Source organism: Hippichthys cyanospilos, chromosome 17, assembly GCF_059441005.1.
Source record: "Hippichthys cyanospilos isolate Australia breed blue-spotted pipefish chromosome 17, RoL_Hcya_1.0, whole genome shotgun sequence".
Classification (NCBI taxonomy): domain Eukaryota; kingdom Metazoa; phylum Chordata; class Actinopteri; order Syngnathiformes; family Syngnathidae; genus Hippichthys; species Hippichthys cyanospilos.
Genome location: NC_142385.1, coordinates 2,641,622 through 2,647,500, shown reverse-complemented (window position 1 = coordinate 2,647,500; position 5,879 = coordinate 2,641,622). Strand labels below are relative to the sequence as shown.

General features: G+C 37.3%; 1 protein-coding gene across 1 annotated transcript in view; it reads left to right on the top strand.

Annotated features, from left to right (window-relative positions):
- Positions 1 to 1,578, top strand: part of nhlrc3 (NHL repeat containing 3) — a 7,474-nt gene extending 5,896 nt beyond the window's left edge. Inside the window, exon 3 of the mRNA XM_088439673.1 lies at positions 1 to 1,578. This exon is cut by the window's left edge and continues 1,725 nt beyond it. The gene's annotated coding sequence lies outside the window, so the exon portion shown is untranslated.
- Positions 1,579 to 5,879: the final 4,301 nt, after the last annotated feature.

Below are 5,879 nucleotides of genomic sequence, written 5' to 3'. Positions count from 1 at the left end.
AAAAGCTCGTTTTGTCCTTTAGCCCAAAACAGCTAGTGTCACTCAAATGAATAATTTTCAAACAGGGACTACTAAAGAACAGAATAATGTAGAATCTTACTGTCTTTCTTTCATATGGTACCACCTGTGTGTCCATAGGCATAGCACACAATATTTTTTCGAAAGATACGTCAAATGCTCATAATGGGCTGCCTTTTCAGATAACACTTGGAAGTGAAAGGGTTCACTGTGGCACAAGTGTAAAACTTTAGATGTACAGTACAGTTTTTTTTCCCTTTGAGTCTGCTGATCCATTTGAGAAGGGTTATTTTGCCACAGGGCTCTTTTACCCCTAAAGATTTTATACACCATTATGTCACTGTCAATGTGCTGTAAATAAATAATTGGTTTGAAACCAGGATTTTATAATTTGCTGTTGTCTTTGTGAGCGGTGCCAAACAGGTGTGATGTAGTTAATTCTTCTAAGCTTTGTGACATTTGTGTAACTTGTATAACCCAGTTGGAATATGGCACAAACAAGTTAAGGAAGACTAAAAAATGTGTAAAAATGTGCTCATATCCCTGGCAATTAGGCTATGCATGAAAAAACCTTTGTGCAATTCGAAAATACGCTGGTGTCCGTGGAGCGTTATAGTAAGCTGCATTTAGAACACAATTCTAAATTTAATTTTTGAAAAGGACAGTGAAGGGGACATAAACCAAATGAAAATTACCTTCAACTCAAAATTTGGCCATGGTTTAACTATTGTTGCGTTTATATGTTAATGTAGGCATATGTGTTGAAAACGGAGTCCAGCCATCAATTTTTTTTTCTTTTTTTTCAAAGCCCTTACCATGTACAGCAACATGAAAAACTAGTGGAACCCCATGTTATATGATTCTTTGATAAGGCATCTGTCTTACATTTTTACATTTTTTATCATGTTCAAATGCTATACAGTACAGTATGTGGATAATATTGACCTCTATATGACTTGTCAGGGTTATCTTTAAAAGAAGACTAAGACAAGGCCCAGCTGCTAAGCAGCAAAATAGTAATTCAGACCAACCAAGATTGACTTTTCTCTGCCGGCAAAGGGAAGGCTTGGCGTACATTCTCATGCTTGCCAACAGCAGCTCAAGCGTCCCTGCCTGCTTTTTATCCATTCACCAAAGCATTGCACATTACAAGACATAACAAAAAGAGCCAGCCTGGTGCCACCAACAGCTAGGCAAAGGTCCCAGCTCACACTTTGCTGCATCAACAACTTTATCTAAGGATTGGGGCGAGATGAACTAGGACTGCATAGATGGATAGCAATGCACACTATTCTAGACAAGCACATAAGCACATTATGATAACAACCTAATACATGAATCCTTTCACATGACTGCACTTATTTATTGTGTTATGATTTTTTTTTTTGTCATTCCAAAGGTCAGACTCATTGAATGTTTGTGATGTTCTTACCTGCCATGTATGTGCTACAACCTTATCAATTTTCTTGAATGTTTACTTTTCTCTCAGAGTAAAAATCGCATGACCTATTGACGATGATGCATATCATTCAATAAAAGAGAAATACTTATGAGATTGTATTGAGTATGAGGAATTAGTATTCTTTTTCAAATTATTTCTTTTTGACCTGGTGGTGGTTGGTTACCATCCCTTCTTGTAGTGTACGTAGCATACACCGCTAGTGTTAGAAATGGGGGAGTTGAATCTATATTCATACATCTGCACGAGTTAAGGCCCATTTGTTTAAGCTTCACTGTGGTGGTATGCACTCTGTGCAGTCTCATGTCAGAAACAAAGTAAGGACATTAAAAAGCCACAATGTAGTGGTGGAAAATAATTATGACGCTTAGAAGGGGGCTTTTCTTGTTTAAAAAAAAAATCAAGATCCTATAATCTTATGGAGTTTGAAATAGCTTTTAAATTCCCCATTTAGTTGAAACAAAAACAGAACACTAGAGGGCACTATAGGTCCTTGACAAGAACAGGTTTGGTTAGCTGGCCTTTATATATTGTATTTAGATTAATCTATACAATACATGTATTTGTGTTGTTATGTTTTGAAGTTAATTGTTCTCGTGAAATTATTTTTGAAAAGTACAATAGCCTGAGAATTTATTCATTTTGAACAGTGTCTGCAACCATAACAAAACGAGTTCAAGTGCAATTCTGTGTTTATATCGAAGAAAGAATAAAAACAAAAGAATGAGAAAAACAGTGTTTTGAGCAGTGTTTTGAACATTGAGCAGTCTTTATAAACACGGCCTAATATTGGCCGCTGGCCTTATACCAGCCACCAATGTGCGAAAATTGTCCTCTCGGGTTTCGGATCAAGCAATACATTCGGATCATTCCGGAATTGGAGGGCATTGCACATCCCACCCATCACATTTTTAAATAATTCACATATAAAACACTAAAAAATATGCAGTTTCTGTCTAAATATACGTGTCCCGAGTTCATTTTTTAAAATTGAAAATAATTCTTGAAAGTAAATGTAAAATACCCCAAACGTCTGGATCACCCCCAAAATGCCATTTTCTCTTGTCCAAACCCCAAATTACCAAACTGATTTTCAAATAAACCCGGTCAAATTAACTCTTTTTTTGCTTTCATTGCAGTTTCTTATCACCATGGGAGTGTTTCTTTTAAAAATATTTCAAATAATTTTAATCAAGGTACTGTATGTGCATCCCACAACATGCACTCAACCCTGTTTCCGTAACCTTTTTAAGCATGGTAGAAAAAGAAAGCAATGAATCACTTGACTACATCACTTTTTCAAAAGAACCGGTTGAGCAAGTGTCTGTCCTTTATTTTTCATATTTTCATTTTTCATAATAGTTCATATTAGCCTTAATTGAATGTGTGCATATGATCAGAATAAGACAGGGGTGTCAAACGTATGACCTGCAAGGAAGTTTTATCTTGCCAAGATGATTTTGTAAATCATGTCTGCGGTCCATAATCAATAGATGAAAATTCTTATTTTTCCAAGCTATGGACAGACGAGCGTTGCAATTTAAAAGTGAAAACTGACCAGTTGCCCCATTTGTGTGAAATAGCTTGCTGCGATTGCTTCAGTTCCAGTAAATGGAAACTACTGCACAGCAGCATTCCTACAACTGCACAACAGCATTCCTGTTAGCATTAGTTGCTCGCTTCCTCATGCTTCTGTTCAGTACAGGTAAAATCTAGTGATGGGTTCTGCAACACCAACACATTGGCGCATGTGCCAAGCTCATCAAGCAACCTGTATCGGCGTGTGCAGCGCTTTAAGAAATGCACGTGACAACCACATTGAGTCTTTCAAAAGACAGGTATGTGCCAAACTGCCTTTATATGGAAGCGAAATTCAGGATGCGTCAAGTTTTTTTTGGGCAAATTCAACACAAATCATGGAGCAGCCGTGCCAAATGAAAGGCCTCTGGCGTCTGAAACGTTTTAATCTCACTGACGAATGACGGGAATGCTCGAAAACGTCAAATTAAAAATGTTGGAATTGTAGTTTTCATCCATCGTTCAGGACAGACGTCCATCAGATGTTTGTTCATCAGCCCACCATGCTCCTTCTTGTTTACTGAAATATATTTCAACTGACTTGGATGTTTGTCCACCATATTGCTGCATCTTTATAGTACAAACGACAATCAGCCTGCAGTCAATGTAACAACAGTCACTTCACAGCACCACCAAACAGTGGAGTAGTGGAACAGTTATAAGAGAGAACTGACAGCCACCATTTCAGTATCATGTAAAGCATAATAATACCATCCAGTGAACATGATTTCTAATTGCACTCTCATCCCCTGCATTCCCTCAGATGATGTGGTATAACAAATATGATGTTGTATGTATTTTGGCCTATTGTTAAACCCCTTAGCTGGCTTTATTTTCGTGTTACATTACTGTGTTGTGTTTTAATTGCAGAGTAACTCTAGAACCATAGACATGTTGTTGACTTTAAGTTTAAGTACTAAAACAGAAAAAAATGATTAGCGTGATTGCAGACAGAAGTTGACCAGCGCCTGACGAATGACGGACTAGAAAAAAGTCAAATGTCGCCCTCTAGTGGTGGTGGAAGATTGTGCAAAACTACACCGACGGACTGACAATTATAATTTCGTCCGTTTTGAAAAATGTGACGGACCGACGATGACGAAAAGGGGGCCGGGCTCTGACAAGTGACAGCAAAAAAAAAAAATTAAAAAAAATACATAAATAACTAATATAGCAATTGACACATCTGCCATATTTATTTTCAAATCTGAATGCATTGATTTGTTTCTGGCTTTACTGAGTAATTTTCAGACCATCAAACAAATGTTGGCCAAAAAGCACGAGGAGGAACATGAACGAGTGAAAATGGTACAACAAGCTGTGGCAGACTATAACAGCTGACGTGGACATCTGTGAACATGGAGACTTACTTAGCTCTTACTTGCCACTACATTAGCTCATTCCCTGCCAGCTTAGATCAAATGGATCTCGCTTCTATAACTACGTACAATGCAGCCCACCAAAAAAATGAGATTGACACCCCTGTCCAATTGGGATGGAAATCAAAACATGTTTCTTTTTGATCTGATTAATAGACTGACAAAATAATTTTACAAATTGATAAATGACTAAAATAATTTACCCTTGCTTTGGCTCTCATTCGATCGCTTATTTGATCATGATGTTAATGTTGCCGTATTGAGCAGAAATTTCATGCTCTAGTTAGACAAAGTGCTGTAAACATTTTCACATGGGAGGGACTTCTTCTCTTTCGCTCAATCGATCCTGGTCTCTTTACTCAAGCATGACCAAATGTTTCCAAAAGAAGTTTGTGTGATTGTGTCTAGTGCTTTGGATGTCATTCAAAGCCTGTAAAAGCGTAACACCTCCTACACATCTGCTGGCTTAATGCAGGTATCGCCACTTCTCTGCGAGGAAGTGTCCATTCTGCTGTCTTCTATTTAGTACTGAGGAATGCGAGTGTAGGAGTGAGACAATTCTGCACACCAGCATGGTCCCACCGACACAAAGTTTCTCCATATCAGTGTACATTACACTCTCACGGTTTTCCTTTTCTTCACACTTCCACTCTCACACAGCCTTTGTTTTTCCCATTTCTCTCGTTGCCACCTTCCTCTATACTTTCTGCCATGTTGGCTGTTTTGCTGACAGACTTCAGTTGGATGTCATGGCAGGGATGCGGGTGGCATCCCAGTGTGTGGGTTGGCCTTTAGAGACTTTCTGTATAGGGAAAGCCCACACTGCACTCCCACACACCTTACCCATGCACACAGGAAGGATTCCATTCTCAACAAAGACTGCTCCTGGTTAATAATGTCAATTTGAACATTTGCACTATATTAAAAAAAAAAAAAAAAACCTGGCTTGCATTTTTGTGCGACTTTTTTAAATTGATTTTTTTTTCAATGTATGAACTGAATATGTTGAAATATTCAAAACCTACCATGTTCTGGTATCCTGTAAAATGTTGAATAGAACTAAAAATCTTTCATGTCATCAACAAATCTCAAAGTTCAAACAGTATTGTGCAGGGTTCAAATCAAATTCTTACACATCCTTTCATTCATTCTTTTTGCCCAATTCTGAATTTAGATGAGAATTAGTTTTATTGGTAATTATGTCTTTGTGAAAAAATAAGCTAAAATTTAGCTTTGCTAAATTTAACGTGAACTCAAGTTTAGTAATCAGTTACAGTACATTATCAAAGATAATGAAAATTAACAAAACAAATACAACTAAAACTGAAAAAAGTATTCTGAAAAAAAGCTTTCAGAATGAAAACTAAATCAAATTCTGTCTTATGTTTAAAAAATGCTTTACAATTCTACACCGTAGCTAGTGACCTCGTTTGCACTTTCAATGA